Source organism: Benincasa hispida, chromosome 5 (genome assembly GCF_027475165.1).
Source record: "Benincasa hispida cultivar pf3 chromosome 5, pf3_genome.v1.1, whole genome shotgun sequence".
In the NCBI taxonomy this organism is placed as follows: Eukaryota; Viridiplantae; Streptophyta; class Magnoliopsida; order Cucurbitales; family Cucurbitaceae; genus Benincasa; species Benincasa hispida.
In genome coordinates, this window is record NC_143482.1 from 36,260,615 (window position 1) to 36,284,214 (window position 23,600).

A 23,600-nucleotide genomic window follows, 5' to 3' on the forward strand; every position below is an offset into this window, starting at 1 on the left:
GTATGTGTTGTCTGACTATTGCAATATACTTTGTTTTCTTCTTCCATCTCTAACTTCAACTTATTCCATTCATATAAGGTATGTTTTCTTCTTTCCTTATAATCGAATAAGATCTTTCGGTAACATTTTCTTCTTTTTGTTAGGCCCTGAACCAATTATTCTACCCCCTAGTTGTGGACTGTCTCGACCCTTGCTCATTCCGAACATAAACAAAGATGTGATCTCATATATTTTATTACTACTTCAATAGTATTAATATACACTATGGTCTAACTATACTTCTTTTTCTTCCGTGTAGGTCCCAAACTAATCGAACATACCCTTCGTAACTAGTTTGAGGTTCGTAAGCTTTAAGTTCGAAATGATCTTCGTTACTGTCTATTCTTTCTTGTACTTGTTGGGGACTGTTTAGTTGAAATGTATTATGGTTATGTATTTTTTACTTGTATATTGGACATTTTCCCACATTTTCTTCCTTGTGAGAATATTAGATTTCTTTTCTCCTCTATTTCTTCAAAAAGACTATTATAAAAAAAAATTATTTGGAAAAAAATTATTTTGTATTGTTAAATTATGGGTTGTATCAATTTAAACCTTCATTAATCAAATGAATTAATTTTAAATTATGGGTTGTATCAATTTAAACCTTCATTAATCAAATGAATTAATTTAAATCATAAGTTTTCTCAAAAGTATATAAATTTACATCTTCCATTACGTTCGGTTTGGATCAACATAGTACTAAACTTATAATTTTGCTAATTAAATCCCTACATTTTCACAAACGGATGAGTTTTGAATTTATAACTTTGTTAATTAATTCTATTGATGTTTCAAATATTAATCCTACATCAATTCTAATTGTTCATTTTATTAATTCAAAAATAATTATATGTTTTGCATGATATTTTTAAAATATGTCTAAGGAGTATTAATAAATACACTTATATGAAGTTCAACGTTTCAATTGATACCATTATTATTTTATGGTTTAGAATTATACAATACAAATATAAAAATGTACAAACTGAAAATTTTTCCAAGTAAAACATGCTAACAAGAGAATAATAATAACAGAAGAAGTATTATATGCTAAAACTCACTGTATTTACCTTAAAAACATGCTAATAGAAGAAGAATAATAACTAAATTTTTCCAAGTTACTTATTATTAACATATTGTATTTACTTTGAAAACATGCTATCAAAAGAAGAAGAATAACTAAATTTAGGATAAATTGATTTTTATTTTGATGTTTTTATTGATACGATATTCAAAGTTAATAGGTTACTATAGATGTTTTTATTTATATCCTTTTTAAGTTTTAACTAACATTTTAAAACTGCATGCATGAAATAATTCAAACAACATATATTGAAACTTTGAAAATAAAGAAGACATAACAATAAAATGAAAAAGGTCTTAAAATAAAATTTGAAAATTAACTAGGCACATGAAAGTATTCAACCAAATTTCTAATATTTTGGGTGTGAGATGATAAGAACCTTCCTAGAAATAAGCTTAGGTACTTTGGTATTTTTTGATACATTTTTTGTCCACTATATAACTTCTTCGAAAATTTTAACCATCAAATATTGACTAAAACCTAATTGTCCAAATTTTTTTTATAATATGAAAGCAGTGTTTTGTTTGAATGTACATATATTACATTTTAAGTTGATATTTATTATATTAGTTACACAGAGTTATTGTAGGTTAGGTTAAGTAAGTTCTGAAACTATCGTTACAAATCAACTCTAAATTATGCTTAAATTGTAGACTACTATAATAAATTTTAGACAATCCCAAAAAATTGTAGACTATAATATCAAATTTTATGCAAATCCAATATGTCAAGTATTATAATACTTATGTCAACTTCTATCTCTATTATGTAGAGACATTTATAATGTGTCAACTGGAATATCTAGTTCCACACTTTATTTTTTATAGGTAGTAAAGGGTTGTATGAGGGGACCTTTATACCATAACCTCTGCATCCTAGTTCCCCAAAAAAACCATTCACTTCAATGTTCATTACTGGTATTGACTACCCCTATTCTAAAAATATAGGTAGATGGAAAAATACAATTCTATGTTGTTTTCATTAGTCATATCCTAGGGATCTACCTATCTTGACACGAATGTTATGGACAAGCCAGTGGATATAAGAGGGCATTATACAAGTCATATGAAACATTTGATGAAGCGAAGAACGCATATAGGTTTTACAGTACAACGCACGTTGGACTAGTTAGTAACCAGGGTGTAGGACAATGTAGTATAATTATTACAACTGTAATAAGCTTCATTTTTGGGATGATCATAATGCATACTTGGCTTAGGATAGTCAGATATGAGTGATGTACTAGGTTGTCACGACTTGTCATTTTGTAACTAAACCCAAGTTCACTGATTCTAAGCATAATTCATCCTTTCAGGATCTACATACTTCCTCCATTACCCTAGTAAGATGGAGACATTCAGGAGCTGTTTAAAATCATAAAAGTATTACTAAGTCTCAGAGACAATTATTCTTCACTTTGGCAACGCTGCTTAACAATAATAGAAGGATAGAACAACAACCAGCGAACATTAGACACTGCATTCAATTGATGTTCTTCTGCCTCATTTACGAGAGTGACTTGGTGTATCGTGAGAGTACTTGGATGGATAGAAGGACATTTATGATTTTATGCAACATGATTAGAACGACGGGATGTTTGGAGCTAGGTATGTGTTGGTATTGAAGAGATGGTGGCAATGTTCCTACACATTCTTGTTCATGATGTGAAGAATAGAGTAGTACGCACACATTTTTCGAGATCTGACAAGACGGTTTTGAGATATCTCAATGTTGTTCTTAGAGCAGTAATACAGCTACACACAGTGTTGTTGAAAATCCCTGAACCAGTTACAAGTGCATGTATTGATGGATGATGGAAATGGTTTAAGGTTGAAAAAAGTTCCAATACCATTCTATTAATGCATCCGAAATAAATTGTATTGACATCTTCTCGAATTATCATGATTAAACAATTTCAATAGAATTGCATGGGTGCATTGGACAACACGTACGTGAAAGTGAATGTCAGTGTTGTAGATTGACCACGATATAGGACAAGGAGGGGGGAAATTGCCACAAATGTTCTTGCAATATGTAACCAAAACGGAGAATTTATATTCGTTATGCTAGGCTGGGAGGGCTCGACCGTCAACTCTAGGGTCCTAAGGGATGCAGTTGGGCGACCGCACGGATTGAGGGTTCCAAAGGGTATAAAAATCACTCATGTACATAAGCAATCTTCAGTTACTCCATTAATAGACATGTATTACAATCCCAAAAATAGTACAGGGTACTACTACCATGCGATGTTGGCTACCCTAATGCTGAAGGATTTTTGGCTCCGTATAGAAGAGAATACTACCATCTCTCAGACTAGCATGGCGCAGGCAATGCACCAACAACACCGAGAGAATTTTTCAACATGAAGCATTCGTTGGCAAGAAATGTTATCGAGGGAGCATTCGGACTTTTGAAGGGCCGATGGGCACTTCTTAGGGCAAAACCTTCTACCCGGTACAGGACCAATGTCAAACGATAACTGCATGTTTGCTGACTCACAACTCAATCACAAAGGAGATGGAGATCGGTGCTTCACTTGATGGTTTGCTAGACGAGAATTCTGCTTCCGCTGTTATGGAGGGAAAGGATATTGAATTTATTAAGACTTTAGACGAATGGATAAAATTTAGAGATGATTTGGCTATCGAAATGTTTTCTCAATGGCAAAGATCATGATTAATTTTTTTGAAGAAAGACATATTTGAACATCTTATCTATTTGTTAAACAATATTCCCGTGCTTCATTTATGTCGTGAACATTTTTAATTCGACTATTTCAATTCATTTTTTTAGTTTTTTATTTTATAACATATCAGAGGAAACTGTTTAATTTTCAATAATGTCTACGATGTATGCATGGATGAATTAGAATGGCAGGCGATGGAAAAAAATCGAAACACACGTGGATAAAAGCTGAGGACGTTGGGTTGGTGAATGCTACCTAACCTCTTTGGTGGAGTCTAGTTGGAAGTCTGACAATGGGACCTTTCGGTTGGGATATTTACAACACTTGAAGCGAATAATGGAGAAGAAGTTTCATGGGTGTGGCCTAAACTAGAATACTATCGAATACAAGATTAAATTCGGAAGAAACAATATTTGGCAGTAACGGAGATGTTAAATCAATTAGGATTCAGATGGAACGAGGAGTTCAAGAGCATTCAGGTGGACAGGGAGATCTTCGATGTCTGGGTTCGAGTAACTTTTTTAAAATATTAAACAATGTACACTGAACCTGTTTTTGTATAATTTCTAATATTGCTTCCATATATGAATGAGAGTCATTCTAACGTGAAAGGATTGTGGAACAAGTCATTCCCCTATGACGATAAACAATCAAGTGTGGTTGGGAAAGATAGGGCAACCAGGCACTATTGCGAGCCACCAGTAGTGATGGCGTCAAATTTGTTCCGGGAAATGGAAGATGAGATTCAGCTAGGGTCACAAGAATATCCTACCCTTGATAATGAACAAACCTAACTACCTGAGGATGCAATGGAAGAAGATCAAGGAGATATGTCCACGGGGAGAGCAAATGTACTAGATATTTTCACTGGTAGAGTGAGCGTATCAGTAGAGCCATCTAGAGGGAGTAAGAGGAAACGACTCACATTCCAGAATGAAATTATTGACATCATGCGATCAACTGCTGATATGCAGTCAACGCACATGAACATACTCGTTGCGTGGCAAGTCGAGAAATATGATGGACATCGAAAGGAGGTAGTTCAGGCCATATTTGGTATTGAAGGGCTCACTGAGGATGATAGATGTGACCTAATTGATATAATTGGCACGGACATACAAAAAATGGACCTCTTCCTAGCTGTACCAGAAGAGAAACGGCTACAGTACTATACACGCCTACTTGCTCGAACCCACTAGACTGACCACCTAATATTTCAACCCCAAAAAACATATATTTTGTATTTTTTTTTAAATGGCCACATGTCCGATCTGTTGATATTATTTTTGTGATCTTCATAACAATGTTACTATACTACACTATCACATTCTCACCATCATTATCAAATGGAAGGTAATTATCCTATGTACAATTTCAGTTCTAAATATACGATCCATATCGTATAAACATAAATTGTTAAGTTATCTAGTTATTCAACATTCATGTGTACCATATGTGAAATAATAATGTTAAGTTAGCAAGATTCAATATATACATACAATATACCAATTCATTAGTAATTAAGCAACAATATAAAATTTATTTTGGTGGTATGTTTTACAGATTGAAGAGAATTAGAATTGCTACAGTTTTTAAAAGGAATACATGGAAAATAATCTATTATGTTTTACAAATTGAGATTTTCCAATTTATGTCATAAAAGATTTGAGAAAATAGGTGTATAGTTGAAAATTAATCAACAATAGTAAAGCATAAAACTAAAAAATAAAATAAAAAATAAAAAACAAACAGAAAAAAAAATAGAACCAATCTCATTTACAAAAACTGCATCAAATACCCCAACTCAACTCAACTCAACTATGCACTCAAACACAGACTTCCAAACTCAACTCAACTCAACTCTACACACCAAAAATAGACAATAATTACCAATTCAACTCAAATCTGCACAACAAATACAGAAAATTTAACTTCGCAGATAATTTAACTCTCCAGATAATAATTACCAACTTAACTCAACTCAACTCTCTGCTTTTATCACGCACCAAACACCCCCTTATAAACTTTTAAATTGATCGATTAACTCCTTGTGATTTATTTAATGTTACAAATATGCCCTTGTGTTAATTGATCTGACAAACCTGTCCATCCACTCATTCCTTCTTTCTTCTAATAACTCTTCTCTCTTATTTCTATTAAGGGTGTTCATGGGTTGGGTTAGGTTGGATTGAAAGACTTTTTAGACCCAACCTAATTGTTTGGGTTATAAATTTTTCAACCTAAATAACCCTTATTAAAAAATGAACTCAACCCAACCCAACCATGAAATATTTGGGTTGGGTTGGTTCGAGTTAATCGAGTTATTTATTTAAAATTTTGTTATAAAAAGAAGTAAAACGTAAATATGTAAAAATCTAATTTAATTGTTTTCATATATTGAATTAAGATTAACAACTCAATTTCAATTTATATAGTGAAAATTTTCTTTCTAAAGTGTAGAGAAACTACTTTTAAGAGTTGTTGAAGAATAAATTATTCAAAAAATATCGAAATTAAATAAAATTAAAATCAATATATGTATAAATAATTGTATTATAAATAATAAAAGAATATATTTTAAAGTTAATAATAAATTCGAGTTGTTTAGGTTGGTTTGGGTTATATTAGGTGAACCCATGAACCAACCCAACCCATAAAGTTTTCATTTATTTGAACTCAATCCAACCCAAATGAGTTGATAATCCAACCAAACCACATGGGTTGCGTTGAGTTGATCGATTTTTTCTGATCATCGGGTTTTTTGAACACCCCTAATTTCCATGGAAGAAAAGGAGTTTATACAAAAATTACCCATATCCATATAATTAAACCTCCTCTCCCATTGCATAACAACGAATTCTAGATTACATATCTTAGTTTTTCATTGCCATGTCGATGTTCGACAACAATCCTCCATCGACTCATAAATGGTAATGAATCCAAAATCTCCCAAATCCAAATATTTCTTGTTCTTGTGTGTGTATGTGTTTTTTTTTTTTTTTTTTGCTTTCTTTTTCTTTCTCTTTCCCTAAAATTTTTTTGTTATCCATTTTCTTAATAATGGCTAGGTGTATTAAAAAAAAAAAATCTAGAATCCAACCAACCCGAAAATCCAACCTAAACCATACGGTTTGGTTTGGGTTGGGTTGAAAAATTTTTAAAAATCATTTTTGGGTCGGGTCTCGAGTTCAAAATTTTTCTTCCCAGGTTGACTCGACCCGACCCTGTTTTTTTTTAATATATATATATATATACACACTAGCCTAATTCGACTTCTTTTCTCTATAGGTCTATTGTGTCACCCACGCCCACTCCCATTATCTCTCTTCTCAATCTCTCAGGCTCACGATTTCATCTCACTTCCCATGTCGCACGGTCTCCCTCTCGGCTCTCAATCATAATTCTCTCTGATTTGCTCTGGTTTTACAAAAAGGTGAGTTAAAAAAATGGGAAGAACAACAAGAACTAGAATAAGAACAAAAAGAATGACTTTAATTTGGATGGCAATGTCGATATCAGAATCGTAAATCTGGGTTCCAAATTCGACACTGGTGTTGGTAAGGTTCTCGCCATTATTAATCCTAGCTTATCGTTTTCTCTTGTTACTTGTGTTTGGGTTTCTACCATTCATCTTACAATATGTCCAAGATTTCTAGTTTGGTTTGAATATCGCCACAGAAATTTCAATTTTCGGAACCCTATTTTTACAGATTTCGATGACCCAACCCGAAAATATTTGGGTTGGGTTGGCCCTTTGCAAGGAACCGACAGGGTTGAAGATTTTTTTGGGTTGGTCCAAAAAACCACCCTAACCTAGCTCAACCTAATTCGTATAAACCCCTAATAGTGACATTGATCAATCAAATGTATATATATGATAAAAATATGGATAAGAATGGTCACTTTGGACTATTCTAAGTATCGTATTCCAAGAGATTATTTATTCCATTCAATCTTTCTAAGAAAGAGCTTTTCTATGCAAACCAAGGGTAACCAATAAATAAAGTGATTTTGGGGTTGTTATAATAGAGAGCAAAAAATTCAAGTCAAGTTTCAACCAATAGGCTTTATGCTTTGAGCTATGCAACTGCATCACGTTGACCGTGACTTATCATTGACAGAAAACTCCTCCTATTCGATCTTGTATCAAGTTTTTTTAGGAGCCTAAGTGCTATTCATAGAACGTCACGACGCTGATCTACAGAAAGGCCCAAGCGTTGCAACGTTGGAATGTAGCATCGTGAAGCTATTCATCCCAGCTTAGAAAGGCGTGTGTTCATGAGCCAATTTGCATAGGTGAAGTCGGTTCGACCGGTTTTTTTGGTTTCTGGTCCGGTTCAGCCCCTTTGGTCCTATTCAGCCTTATTTGGAGCCTTGGAGAGCCGATTCGAGCAGTTCGGGTCTGGTTTGAGTCGGGACGGGCAGTCTAGAATTGTTTTGAAGCTATTTTTTATTTTTTATTTTGTAGTAATTAGTTAAATTTGCTTGCTTAGGATGCCAAATTTGAACTATATTAGTGTTATTCAAATATTTATGCATGTGATGTATGTTATATTTAAATTGAAACATGTATATGCATAATGTATGCCATATAGATTTAAAATCCTATCATAAGAAGCATGTTACATGCATTGAAAATATATTACAAAAGTGTTATAATAAATAGTATGCATATTAAGGGTTTCTATAGTTTAATATAAGTGTTATATTAAAATATGAATACCTTTGATGTATGTCATGGATGCAAAGCATATCTATTATTTTATAAGTTGTTATAAAAGTGGATTATACATTAAAATCCATAACAAAGATGAGTTGCATGCTCATGTAGGTTAACCACTTGTTTTAATAGTTAAAATAGGTCGTTATCTTATAAAACTATGGTTACAAACTCAGCCGGTATATAATCCTATCTAAGGCTATGGGTACTTAAGTTGACGGCCTACGAAACACCTCCTACCTCAGGATTATAGTAGAATAATTGAGTATTGTTAATTGGTTTTATGAGCATGCATGAGCGGTGTGAGGTGTTAAAATTGGTTTATCACCTAGACATCGTAGGTTAATTTCCAATTATAAACGTTATACTTGGATAAACAACATAGACTTAGGTTGTTTAATTAGCTGGAATAAACCTAAGTAAAAGTATACCCAAATAGTGGAAGATTATGAACATATATGATATGTTGTTAGAACACTTTCGTGGGAGATAAATAACATATATGATATGTTAGAACACTTCAGTGGGAGATTAAATAATATATACGATATGTTGTTCTTAGTTTTCACGCCCCTAAGAGTTCACACCGTGAGATTCATGCTTGGCTTCGTATCACCCTAGGAGTGACCTCCATTCGGAAAGTGTTTGCATGGGTCAATAGTAAGGTGAATAGGGGAAGTAGTTCATGGAACAGTTAGATATATATGATATATTGATCTTAGCTCTTACGTCCCTAAGAGTTCATACCGTGAGATTTATGTTTGGTTTCATGTCACCTTGGTAGTGACCTCCATTCGGAAAGTGTTTGCATGAGTCAATAGCAAGGTGGATAGGGGAAGTAGTTCTTGGAACGATCGAATATACACGATATATTAATCTTAGCTCTCACGTCCCTAAGAGTTCACACCGTGAGATTCATGCTTGGTTTCATGTCACCCTGGGAGTGACCTCCATTCGTTAAGTGTTTGTACGAGTCTATAACAAGGTGAATGGGGGAAGTTGTTCATAGTAAGTGGGTGAAGGATATGTGCCAATGTATCCTACGGTCTTTTCCATTATTTTGGCCCATGAGATTTCTATGTTGCGCCTGCTATCGTTTTTAGGCGGCATTAGTTAGTCGCTAACCATGGCTATCCCCTCGGAGGGTTGTAACATAGGATTCGAAACTCCAAAATTGGGTAAGATTTCTTAGGTCCATTCCCAACCTTAACTCTCCAATTCGGTAGCATCATTGGGCCTGGCCTTTGAAGTCTAAAAATAGAGGGTTACACTTACAGAATTACTAAGTGTTAGTAAGTTCTTGACCAAAAATGGTAACTAAAAAACTATAGGAATAAGATTTATTCTAGAGATAGTGTTTACTCAAGAATGTCTTGCTTTAGTGAACGAGTATTTGACTGTCTCTTGATAGCACTTAATCTGACTCACTATAGTATCGTTGCAAACAAATAATGAAATTTTGGGTACATTATTACTTTTGTTAAAATTGAATTGGGTTTAAAATTAATTTACTAATTAGAATTGGTTTAAATTTTTAGCATGTTGAATTCTTCAAAATTACATGCTTCTGGTTTAATTAACAGTAATTCAACATGGAAATCAAATATACTAGCAAACAATGATTTGAATTTTGTTTTAACAGAGGAATGTCCTCTATCTCCCAACTCATCTTCAAATAAAAACATTTTGAACTTCATAGATGAGGATACGAAAATAACACGACAAAGTAAATATGATTTGCTTGTCATTGAGAAGTGCTCAGTGGAAAATGACAAAAAGACCTGGATAATACATTCAGGTGTCGCTAATCATATTTGTGCTTTCACTCAGGAAACTAGTTCTTGGAAACAACTAACAAAAGGCGAAGCAACCTTTAAGGTAAGGATTAGGGAGGTTGTTTCAGCTAAAGCAGTAGAGATATGAAATTGTTTATTAGATATAGATACATTTTACTTGAAAATGTTTATTATATTCCTTCTATGAAAAGGAATTTAATTTCTGTCTCATGTTTGCTAGAACGTAATTATAAAATTTCTTTTGAAAATAATGAATTGTTCATTATTTCGAAAGGTCTGAAGATATGTTCAACAAATTTGGAAAATAACTTATACGTGTTAAAACTGACTGAGGTAAAATCTGTTTTGAATATAGAGATATTTAAAACAACTGAAACTTATAATAAGTAAAGAAAAATTTCTCCAAATGCCTATCTTTGCATTTAAGACTAGGTCACATTAATCTCAATAGGATTGGAAGATTGGTTAAGAGTGGACTTATAAACCAGTTAGAAAATAGCTCTCTACCGCCATGTGAATCTTGTCTTGAGGGTAAGATGACCAAAAGATCTTTTATTGGAAAAGGTCTTACAGCCAAAGAACCCTTAAAGCTAGTACATTCAGACCTTTATCGTCCGATGAATGTTAAAGCGAGAGGAAGGTATGAATATTTTATTAGCTTCATCGATGACTATTTAAGATATGGCTTCATTTACCTAATGCATCATAAGTCCAAAACACTTGAAAAGTTCAAGGAATATAAGGCAGAGGTTGAGAACCAATTAGGTAAAAATATTAAAACGCTTTGATCAGATCGAGGTGGTGAGTATATGGACTTAAAATTTCAGGACTATTTGATAGAATACAGAATTCAATCATAACTCATAGCATCTGGCACACCTCAACAGAATTGTGTAGTAGAAAGGAGAAATAAAACCTTGTTGGACATGGTTCGTTCTATGATGAGTTATGCTCAGTTGCCAAGTTCTTTTTGGGGTTATGCAATAGAGACTGCGGTGTATGTATTAAACATGATTCCCTCGAAAAGTGTTTCAGAAATACCTTACGGGTTATGGAGGGGATGTAAATGTCGTTTACGTCACTTCAAGATCTGGGGATGCCCAACACATGTGTTAGTGCAAAATCCTAAGAAGCTAGAACTTCGTTCAAATGTATGCCTATTTATAGGCTATCCTAAAGGATAAGAGGTGGTTACTTTTATGATCCTCAGGAAGATAAAGTATTTGTATCGACAAATGCGACATTCCTAGAGGAAGACCACATTAAAAATCATCAACCTTGCAGTAAGCTAGTATTAAGTGAGATGTCTAGAGAAATTACAAATAGATCAACAAGAGTTATTGATCGATCAGGTCCTTCAACAAAAGTTGTTGATGAAACTAGTACTTCACATCATTCTCAAGAGTTGAGAATGCCTCAATGTAGTAGGAGGGTTGTGCAACAGCCTAACCGGTACATGGGTTTAATAGAAACTCAGATCATCATACTTGTTGATGGATTAAAGGATCCATTGACTTTTAAACAAGCAATGGGTGATGTGGATTAGAACTAGTGGATAAAAGCCATGGACCTCGAAATGGAGTCAATGTACTTCAATTCAGTTTAGGATCTTGTAAATCAACCAGAAGGGGTAAAATCCATTAGTTGCAAGTGGATCTACAAGAGAAAATGAGACCAAGTTGGTAGACTTGTGGCAAAAGAGTTTACCGAAAAAGAGAAGGTAGACTATGAAGAATCCTTCTCTCCAGTTGCCATGATCAAGTCTATTAGGATACTTTTTTCCATTACCGCTTTTTATGATTATGAAATCTGGCAAATGGATGTCAAGATAACTTTTTTGAATGGCTATCTTGAAGAGAGTATCTATTGAAGGAATTCTTAAACAAGAGTATCCATGAGCGGATGTGGATCTTTCCAATTTCATTGTGACAAAATTACCACACAAACATTCTAACAAACAGATATGCATTGTAACACTAATTATAGGCATGCTTTAACAATTAAAATACAAAAGACTCAGTAAACGTACCAGTTGAAGACAATCTTCAATCGAACTCAGTCTAGCGGAAGCAAACTCCTCTACACTTCTTATCGCCCAGCAAACAGTCACCTAACAACACCACAATCGTCTATACGAACGACAGCGCACGAAAGGTACAAGATCGTGTAGTACGAACAAGCAGGTGGGAGATAGTAGAAGACTATCGTATAGTCGGGTGCTTGTCGTTTAGAGAAAGGTACACGATTGTGTAGGTTTTACTTAGCGATCGTTTAGAAATCGCGTGCGATCGTTTGGTGCATGGATGTGAGATCGTTTAAGACGATCAGCACTATCATATAGGCTCTCAACATTAAGCAATCGTATGGATTCACACAGTGAGCGAATTTCTGCGTGTCTTACAAAATGAAGCCAAATTTCATTTTATTCTTCAATTACAAGAACCGAATTCAATCTTCCTACTTTCGCAGGATTCCGGAGAAATTCTCGGCCAATTATCTCATAACCGTCTAATTAATTAAATAATGGATATAATTATATTATATTCTTAACCTATAGTTTGATATCATATATCTACTATAGTAATTACTCCTCTACTTCATATAAATTATATTTATATCCAATTTCTTCCAAAATAACGTATATCATACATTTAGTCAATTATATCATATATAATCGAACTCCCGCTTGTCAATTTGAATATTTCAAACTAACCCAAAAACTGATACTCAACTTTATGCAAGCTACCAAGGGAACCTTATGGACTTGTGGCTCGAAGCTTCAACGGTACGTGAATAGCTGACTAAACTCTTTAGCCACGAGATCCATCATCCGTTAACTGTTAGGCATTCCACTAAAGACTAACAGTTGAACTCTCCTTACCATAGATATATTTTTGTGTCCATCGGATATAACCAATCATGAGTACGATGACCCTTCATAGATGCTCGTAAGTACAGTTGGGCCAATTTACCGTTTTGCCCCTATAGTTACATCTCACTTCTTAAGTACCATTGATCCCTCTAATGAACAATACAACATAGTCCAACTATGTGTGAACACCTCTCGGACCAAGAGAAGATGTGTGGCGCCACATCGTTCAAGCCCTGGAATCAACCCTTAAGGGAGCTATCTATCTACTTGCCCTTGCTTCGGGGAAAGAGTGAATTCTATCTTGTGTAGCTGAGTTCCCAGCTCCCAAATCACACGAATCCCCAAAGTGGTAAGTTTGAATCGGTGGCCTGACCACTCGTACCCATGCAAATCAAAGGATCGCCCTCAATAGCAAGAGTTCCCAACTCACTCAGGATTGAGGTCATGTTACCTATGGTCATCCTAATGAAGTGAAGTCTTAATCATGAATAGTGTTATATAACGAGACGTTAACACTTCGTGGTAAGGTCTTATATAAACTCTTTGTATAGGACCCCCCTCCCCTCCACACACCCGCTTGCTCGCATGTCCCCTACAAGAATGATCAAGATCAGACCATCTGTGACAAGTCACAACACTTGTGACCGCTTCCATAGTGTTACCAGGATAAGGTTTCCCTCCTATATCCATATACTACAGACCATTTTGGTTATCACTTAAGACATGATCCACTTGTATGTCACCACATACATGCTTAAGTTATATCCAGATAACCAGGGATTTTAGGTTTATTGGTTTGTGGTAAAGAAAATAAAACATTCAACTGAGCAAAATCAAGAAGTGAAGTAAAATATCATATATTATACATCACAAGTGTTCGTACAAACTATTTACAAACTGTAGGACACGAGATTTTAGGGCATCAACCCCAACATTTATATGTCTCAACTAAAGAGGTTTATTGAACATGGTCAAGAGCAAAAGGTTTGCAAGCTTAATAGATCCATTTATGGGCTAAAACAAGCATCTCGATCCTGAAACATGAGATTTGATACTGTGATCAAATATTATGGCTTTGAACAGAATGTTGATGAACCTTGTGTTTACAAGAAGATTGTCAACAAAACTGTAGCTTTTTTGGTTCTGTATGTCCATGATATTCTGCTCATAGGAAATGAAGTAGATTTTCTTGCTAACGTTAAGAGATGGCTTGCTACGCAATTCCAAATGAAGGATTTGGGAGAAGCACAATATGTTATTGGGATCCAAATCGTTCAGAATCACAAAAACATAACTTTAGCATTATCTCAAGTATCTTATATAGACAAGATGTTATCTAGATATAAAATGCAAAATTTCTGTTACCTTTTAGGCACGGAATTCATTTGTCTAAGGAATAGTGTCCTAAGACACCTCAAGAGGTTAAGGCAATGAAACGAATTCCATATGTATCAGTCGTAGAGAGTTTAATGTATGCCATGTTGTGTACTCGTCCCGATATATGCTATGCAGTTGGAATCGTCAGCAAATATCAATTCAATCCTGGATATGATCATTGAACTGTAGTTAAAAAAATCCTCAAGTATCTTCAAAGAATGAGGGATTTTATGCTCATGTATGGTGCTAAGGATCTGATCCTTACGAGATACATTGATTCTGACTTTCAAACCGATACAGATTCTAGGAAATCTACTTTGGGGTCAGTATTCACTCTGAACAAAGAAGCTATAGTGTAGAGGAGTATAAAGCAAATTTATATTGCTGACTCCACCATGGAAGCTGAGTATGTAGCTGCATGTGAACCAGCCAAAGAAGCAGTGTGGCTCAGAAAGTTCCTGACTGATTTGGAAGTAGTTCCAAATATGCATCTTTCGATCACCCTGTATTGTGATAAAAATGAAGTAGTTGCTAACTCAAAGGAACCTAGAAGCCATAAGCACGAAAAACACATCGAGTGTAAGTACCATTTCATCAGGGAGATCATATACCGAGGAGACACGATTGTCATGCAAATTGCCTTTAGAGACAACTTGGCTGATCCATTTACAAAGGCCCTCTCAGCTAAAGTGTTCGAGGGTCACCTAGTGGGACTAAGAATTTAACATAGATAGATCTAGGGAAAGTGGGAGAAATATGGGTATCTGAAGCCCTAGTTTATTGTATTTATTCTCTCATTACTCAATATTGTATATATATTTGTATATATTCACTAGCATTTTAGTCCAAGTGGGAGTTTGTTAGGTTGTTTGTCCTAAAACTCGTAGTTTGTAATGTTAAACATTTTCTATTATCAATAAAGATGTTATTGATGTTTATTCAATAAAACTATTGTTGAATATGTAAATTATACTTATAAAGACTAAATCCAATAAAATCCATGACTACATGAATACTTGGATTTTATGTGGAGACATAAAGATGGATCAAGTTCAAGTTAATAACCAAAACAGTTTATAGTATACTGAATTTAGTCTTTGTAAGTGCAATTTACATATTCAACAACAGTTCTATTGAATAAATGTCAATAACATCTTATTGATAATAGAAAATGTTTAACACTACAAACTACGAGTTTTAGGACAAACAACCCAACAATACGTGCACACAAAGCTGAATTGGGTCCTGATCACCTTACCATATCTTCGGTGTCAAGGATCCCTAACATCACTGAAATCTGGATACCTTACCATACCTTCGATACCAACATTGGAGTAGGGTTTGTACTATGCACCAACATTTAAAAATATGAAAACATATAAGAATACATATTTGAAACAATCATACTTCATGGTTTCATATCAACGCATAGTGCCTTATAAAACACGGAGTATACTTACGTTATTTCTTTGATAAATTTCATCATGCGGTAAAACATGGCATAGGCTTTCTGCAAAACGCATGTTGAACTCATAAATAACTTTATCATTTAAAAGCATGGATCATGCGGCCAACATTCATTTTAAGGCATGTGTTGAAGAAAATCATGGTATAAAAACCTCATATAAAATGCCTATGCATTAAAACCATTCATAAAACTAACATCGAAAAAACATTTACTAAAACTTGTCATTCACTGTCTTAAGCTCCTTATCCAGGGGGTTGTACGCCTCTCCTATTTGCGTTTTTCCTGAAAAGGAAAGGTTCATTGGTCAATGTACTTAGATCCCTTTTGAGCTTAACGTATAACTTAACTTCACCGCATATTAATAGTCATCGTATCACAACTAAGTTCGACGCATCAAACTATCTTCACTGCATCGGCTATCCTTAGCCATTTTACCTTACAACTTGGCTGATAATTCAAAATCCTTCCTCAAGGTGCTCGAGTAAGCATTGAAATGCCTTCTCAGTCTATGCGACGTACTCAAAGCGCCTTCGTTGTGGATTGACTATGTTGTATGTGTCAATGCATATCACTGGGTCAGCTGCTTGCTTATTCTTCACATGTAGCTGCCTGCTTATTCATCCACAACATCATTTTCAGATTCAATCTTCCAGATTTCTTAACTTAATTCCATCATCATAAAAACTAAACTCCCTTTTAGGAAATTTCTCAAAAACATCCTAACTTTTACTTACCTTAGAATTTGAGCATTATTTCTTCCAAAATCAATTAGAAATTCCTCAAGTTTTCCTTTAGCTTGCCAAAAATTCTTCAACTTTCAAAATCTTCAGATGGTAGCAACACTCCTCAATTAGACGTTAGAAAACATTTAGCAAAACAGTCTCCTTCGGTGTTAAGCCTATTTATACTTGAGCATGCATGAAGACTTTGCTTAATTATTGCCACCTGGCATGCTTATCCGTTCATTGACGTTTACAAGGTTGCCATCTGGCTTACTTACTCGTTAATTAAGCTTAATTCCTTAGCTTAACTTTATCACATGGTCTTGCGACCCCCCAAGCCTTCTCTCTACCCCTTTATTGTACTTATCCATAACACCCTCTTTCTTGGACCTCTGGCTGCATAGTTCAATCGGACTGGCAGCATGGTGCCTCATAGTTCTAATGCATGGAACCCTTTCTACCTTCTCTAAGTGTTAACTTGTTTCTATTTCACCTGAGAACTCAGCGTTCCATACTTAACATATTTTCTTGCCCTTTTTTTCGGTTTACCATTAATAGACACCTCCAACTCTCTATGTGTCAACTATGTTCACAACCTGAACACATATAGTCAGAACACTTAGAAAACTGTCCTTCTCTTACATTTCAGACGCATTATTCATTATACACACTTAACTTACTCTTTCCATTGATGTTAATACACATCTTTAACTCACAATTAAGAGGACCTAAACTTAATTAACTAATAAAACAAGTTTAGGGGTTTACACACACTGCCTGACCAATGGAAACATTGTTGCACCTTTGTTCATACACTCTTATTCACAGTTCTTAACCCTATCTCTGCCTATCCACTATCTTATCACAAACTTGGTTACCCTCGTATACATTGCTTCATAGTCTTAGTAGAATTAAAGTTGATCCTAGTCTCGTGGGATTGATCTTGGAATACTGAATAATTTATTACTTTATCGATAGTGTATGCTTGCGCTTAAACCTCATTTATTTTTATTTTTATCACTCATACATATTTGGTCAATCATGAGTGTTTGCCTTAAGTATGAACCTTGCTCGTAGTCAGATGTCTTGTATGACCTCGTGTGGGCAAGTTGGAAAGAAGGTGGGGGTGACACTAAGGATCTTTCCTAGTGATTAACCAAATGTGTATGAGTGATAAAAATGAGAATAAATATGGTTTAAGTGCATACACTATCGATGACGCAATAAATCTTGACATATTCCAAGAGTTGAATCCCACAAGACTATTTTTCAACACAAACCAATTGGTAATCAATTAGTGATTTTAGGCAATGTGCAGACTATAAAAATAAATAGAAGATGGAAGCAAGGATTTACAATCAAGAAACAACCAAAAGGGAATTGAATGAATTGAGTTCCTCAGCGGAAGCGCGTGAATGCTTATGCTTTCGAAATTCGTTTTGAATATTAAGAAAAACAGAGAAAAAATACACAATAGTATAGGATAAACATACATTTATCTATAAGCATGCTTTTACAAAGAGAAGATATTAAAAGAACTAACCCTTGAAGACCGTCCTCAAGCAATTCTTCTTTGTAACTCATGAATAGCCACAAACTCCTCTATACTAACTTCTCCCTCGAACTCAATGTACAAGAATGCTATCACCGAGCCTTCCTTGCTATTCTCCTGGATAAGAATCAAGGATGTGTGGGTTTCATAATTTTGGTAAGGGAAAGAGTAATTGAGAGAGGGATTAGAAGAGAGAATTTTGTAGAGAGAGTTTTCACTCAAGAACAACACTTATTCTTCATCTTCTCACACTATTCTAAAGAAAACTTAACCTACAGTTATAATATGAATCTCGTTCATATTATTTAATATTTAAATCTTATTCAAATACATTGTTCTCTCATACTTATAGAATTAATATGAATCTCATCCACATTAATATTAACCTATAGTTTTATATGAATCTCATTCATATAAATAATATTTGAATCTTATTCAAATATTTCTCTCTCTTATATAATAAAGTATATTTTTGAATAATGTATCTATGACATTATATTAATTTTAATAATTTTTTATTTAATTTGAACAATTCAAATTAATACAAAATTAATTTATTCTTATTTTTACCCTTAGTGAGCAGTAAGGGGACTTAGTAGACCTACAGATTAAAAACTCTAATGATAGAAGATTAATTATTAACTCTTTAATTAAATTGGTCAGCATTCATTAACTGCAGGTCACTCCATTAAAAACCCATAGCTGCACTTTTTGCACTTAGATATATTTCTATGTCCATGGATATAACCTATCGACTGTAAGTTGACCCTTCACAAATTATTCGTAACTATAGTTGGGTCAAATTACCATTTTATCCCTGTAGTTACATCTACTCCTTAAGTACCATTGATCCCTCTAATGAACAAACAGTTTATAGTCAAACTATAAACTAATCCCTCTTGAGCTAGTGAAAGGCTGAGGCCTCATTGCTATAGACCTGGAATCAGCTATTAAGGGTGCAATTCATCTACTTACCCTAAAGACGGAAAGGAGTGGATTCCATCTTGTGTAGTTGTGTTCTTAGCTCCCTACTTGGATAAATTCCCAAAATGGTAGGTTTATTGAGACGGTGAATCTGGCCACTATCACTCGTATAGATAAAAGGATCGCCCTCATAAACATGAGTTCACAACTCACTCAGGATGAAGGTCGAGTCACCTATGGTCATCCTATGAAATGTTAATCTTTTCAATTAACGATATTATAAAGAGAAACTAATCATTTCGCAGTCTAGTCTTATACAAACTTTTTGTATAGGATATCCCCACTCACATGTCTTCACATGAACGGTTAGGATCAAATCATTTGTAACATTTCACAACTATTGTAATAATTACAAAGTGATTCGTATCCGTAGTGTCACTGGATAAGGCACTCAAACTTATCCATATACTACAGACCATTTAGGTTATTACTTAAACATGATCTACATGTATGTCAACCACATACATGTTTAAGTTACATAAATAACCTTGGATCTTTCTTTAATGGATTATTATATAAAATAATCAACCATTATTTTAAATAACATATTAACGGCGAGGCTTTAGGGCATACATTCCAACAACCTGGACAGTGACTCAACATGGAAAGAAAATAACTTTTGAAATAAACACTTCATTATCTTCAAAAGAGACTTTGTATTTTTGTTCTAGGAAACATGAGATAGATATTAAATTCCTCCTCATGACAGGAATGTAATAAATATTTTCAAGTAAGATGAATCTATCTTCAATAAATAACTTTACATCTCCCAATACTTTAGCTGAGACAACATCCTTGGTCCATACCTTAAAGGTTGTTTCGTCTTCTGTAAGTTGTCTCCAAGAACTAGTTTCCTGAGCGAAAGTACAAATATGATTAGCGGTATCTGAATCTAATATCCAAGTTAATTTATCATTTCTACTAAACATGTTTTAATGACAAGTAAATCATATTTACTTTGTTGTGCTTCTTTTGTTCCCTCATCTATAACATCCAAAACTTTTTAGTTTGCAGATGAGCTAAAACATAGAGGACATTCCTTTGTTAAAACAAATTTTAAATCATCATCTGCTAGTATTGCATTTATATTTAATATTGAAAGATTAAGACCATCATATTTATCAAAAGCGAGTGATTTAGAAGAATTTGACATGCGAAAATTATAAACAAATTCTAATTAATAAATTGCTTTCATATCCAATCAAGTTTTAGTAAAGTAATAATGTATCCCAATTTCATTATTTTATTTGCAATGATACTTTATTGAGTTAGGATAGATACTACCAAGAGGCAGTTAAATACTCCTTCACTGAAGCAAGATATTCTTGACTAAATACTAACTCTAGAATAACCCTTATTCCTATAGTCATTTAGTTATCGTTTTTGGTCAAGAACTTACTAACACTTAGTAACTCTTGTAAGTGTAACCCTCCATTTTCAGACCTTAAAGGTCGGCCCCAACGATGATACCGAATTGGAAAGTCAAGGTTAGGAATAGACCTAAGAAATTCTATCCATTTCTGGAGTTTGAGTTGTTCTGAATCCCATGTTACAACCCTTTGAGGGGATAGCCACCGAAAAACGACTAGCTTATGTCGCCTAAAAATGACAAGCATACGCAACATAGAAATCTCAAGATCCAAACTAATGGAAGAGACTACAGGACATGTTGACACATATCCTTCACCCGCGTACTATGAACTACTTCCTTATTCACCTTGTTATTGATCCATGCAAACATTTTTCGATTGGAGGTCACTCTCAGGGTGACACGAAGTCGAGCATGAATCTCACGATGTAAATTCTTAGGGACGTGAGAGCTAAGAACAACATATCATATATGTTATTAATCTCCCACTGAAGTGTTCTATTTGTTTTGGGTAAATATTTACTTAGATATATTTCGGCTAATAAATAACCTAAGACTAGATAATTTTTCCAAGTATAACTTTTATATTTGATTTAACCTACGATGTCTAGGTGATAAACTAGTTTTAAAATCTCACATCGCTCACACATGCTCATAAAATCGAGTTAACAACGCTCAATTATTCGGCTATAATCCCCAGGTAGGAGGTGTTCTGTATACCATCAACTTAAATATCTCCAGCCTTAGACAGAATTACCGACTGGTTGAGTTTGTAACTAGGATTTTACAAGATAACAACCTATTTTAACTATGAAAACAGGTTGTTATTTGTTTACCCTAGGTGAGCATGCATCTTATCTTTGTTATGGATTTTAAATGTCTAATCTATTTTTATAACAACTTATAAAGCTGTAGACAGACTTTTCATCCATAACATACACTAAGCATTTCAACATTTAATATAACTTTTTATATTAAACACTTGAAACCCTAAACATGCATAATATATATTATAACTCTTTATAACATACTTTTAATGCATGCTACATGCTTCCTGTGGTGGGATTTTAAATCTACATGATATACTATATGCACATATAAGATTTATTTAATTATAACATACATTCATAACACATAAATAATTAAACACACTGATATGGACCAATTTTGGCATCCTAAGCAAGCAATCAACCTAAATTATTACAATAATAATTAAAAACTTCTTCAAACTGTCTCTGAACTTCACGAACCAACCTGGACCGAACCCGTACCACTCGAATCATACCTCCAAGGCTCTAGAAAGGGTTGAACCAACAAAAACCGGGCTGAACCAACCCTTCTTAACCCGAACTGGCTGAACCAGTCCACTTGAACCATCGGTCTAGTCACGCACGCACGTTCTGGGTTGGGATGAACAACATTGTAACACTCATCCCAGCATTGCAATGCCGCGGGATATCTTTTTCGATCTGGGCTAATTGAAGAGTAGTGTTGCAACGCTCTAAGAGCAGTGTTGCAATGCTGCATGACAGTAGCTTCAAACCAAGTCTTCTACAGCTAACCTTTGTTGCTTATTTCTTCAATTACAACCTAATTGCAACTCTATTGACTCTATCAAATTTACAGAGACTTAATCACACATTAAGGCCCATAAACGAAGAGCCAATTATAATAATTAACACTTAATTGAAGAAAAATTAAATGTCAAAACTGAAATCATCCATATCAGCTCCCATTTTCATACAACCTACAAAAATCACCCATCAAACCAAAATTAACACGAATTGAATGCTTAAATCATGCTCTGATACCAACTGTTGGATTTAGCATGAAATTAGCAGAAGCAATTAGGATCTTAAGCACTCTAATTTCATCAATTTTAGCATAGAAACATGCAAGTACATAAACTAAAATAGGGTTTTGAAGATATACCTTTGTTGAACTCTTCAAATCTTCAAATTTCAGCTTGAATTTCCTCAACAATCCCTTGTAGACCACCATTTGATCTTCTGTACTATTCTCTAGGACATTAGATTGGATATTGGGATCCAAATGAGTTTGAATTGAGAGAATTTTTTAAAAGAAAGACTGGTTCTTGGCTTTAAGGTTGAAGAACACTTCTTCAACCAAAATTCCAAAAAAAAGTTCATTTTGCATGTCCTTCTCTCAGCAAATTGGAGTGAGATTTTCTTTTCCATTCTCATGCAACTTGATTGCATATGATAGATTGACACCAAGTAAGATCAATCAATTAGTGGAAATTTGAGTGTTTAAAGTAGGATAAACCCATTTATCCACTTTTTCATTTTATTAAATTTAAAATCAATTTTTAAAATTGAGATCTAATTTTCAATTTAATTGATTTTAAACCAAAAAAATAATTTGAAATCAAATTTCAAAATTTGGAAAAAAAATTAATTTTAATCAAAATTAATTCCAACAATTAATTTTTATAAAATTAATTCCAAATGATTAATTAAACTATTTAATTAAGTTAAATTAATATAATATCAAATATTAAATTAATTAAACACCGATTCTTCATACATGAATCTCGATTCATGTAAGTAATATTTAATTAAATTTAAATACTATCAAATTCCCCAATTTCATAAAATTTAATAATTAAACGTGTAATTACTAATTCCCTTAATTTGTATTTGAACATTTCAAATTTACTCATCACGCTATTCTAAGATTTAATCCGAGCTAGTAGGGGGACCTGATGGACCTAAAAATCATAGGCTCCAACGATTTGAGAATAATTGGCTAAACTCTTTAAACTGAATTAATCAACATTCGTTAACTACAGATCACTCCACTAAAGCCTAGTAGTTGCACTCTCCTCACTGTATATATGTTTTTGTCCACTTGATTTACCCATAATCAGTAAGTCAACCCTTCACAGGTTGTTCGTAATAATAGCTG